This window comes from Acanthisitta chloris, unplaced genomic scaffold (assembly GCF_000695815.1).
Source record: "Acanthisitta chloris isolate BGI_N310 unplaced genomic scaffold, ASM69581v1 scaffold9484, whole genome shotgun sequence".
NCBI classification, from domain to species: Eukaryota; Metazoa; Chordata; class Aves; order Passeriformes; family Acanthisittidae; genus Acanthisitta; species Acanthisitta chloris.
In genome coordinates this window covers 24,435-25,336 of record NW_008668774.1, presented here as the reverse complement: position 1 = coordinate 25,336, position 902 = coordinate 24,435, and the positions used below count along the sequence as shown (strand labels likewise).

Sequence of the window (902 nt, the reverse complement as noted above, 5' to 3'; positions counted from 1 at the left end):
TTTTCCAGGATATCTGGAAGGACTATCTAAGATATATAGTGAAATATCTTTTTGTTTAGTGCAAACATTTATACTGAATTTCTCCTCAAGACCATAGTGCTGTTGGTTGGGAGGTTTTATGGGGGGAGTGAGGGTGTTTGGTGTTTATCTTTTTACAATTTTTCTGGAAACAACAGCCAGAGGACATATCTGGACTAACCTCAGTCCTAGCACAGGCTGTGCTGGGGCATCCCAGGGGATCCCTGCCTTTTCAGCAGGTTGCTTGCACCAATACTCTCTGCTCTGAGCAACAGCAACACCAAGCTCAGATGTCTCTTAGCCCTATCCCAGAGGACAGGCTATGATATATAGCTGGGCATGGAGGGCTATGATACCACTGAGTTCTTACCAGCTCTAATCTATTCAAATTAGAGTTGATTTAGTGAAACCCTGAGCCACATTGCTCTCAGTGTGTGATGGAGCATGGGCACACAGCAGATGTGTGCTCATGCCTCTGGTAAGGCTCACTCTGTGCTCATTAGAGCCAGATAATTACAGTCTGACCGAGGGAGCTGCTTTGCCCAGCTAACCAAGGCCCTTGGTGCTCCAGGGCTCTGCAGGGCACACTCCACTGCTGCGAGGGGGGGGCCTGGTTGAGTGGGAGCTCCAGGGAACTAAATTCCACCTCTACTGTTCTCTTACAACCTTTGCTAAGGGACATGTCCTCAGAATCTCTCGCTGATTGTTTCCCCTCTGTTCCATTGGGGTTTGGAGGTACAAACTGAGCTCGACATCCCACTACCCTTGGCTGAAGAAAAGCTGCTCATTGCATGATGATTTCATGCAATGAGCATGTGCTACTTGTTCTTATCTGGGCTCAGCGCCAGGCACTGTGGTGACCAGGACAGAAGTGACACTGTCAT

At 48.4% G+C, this 902-nt stretch overlaps 1 protein-coding gene across 1 annotated transcript in view; it reads right to left on the bottom strand.

The window, feature by feature from the left end:
• The window catches only part of OPHN1 (oligophrenin 1), a gene marked incomplete at both ends in the record, with an annotated part of 27,884 nt that overhangs the window by 8,761 nt on the left and 18,221 nt on the right, over nucleotides 1-902 (bottom strand). The gene's annotated exons all lie outside the window — the stretch shown is intronic.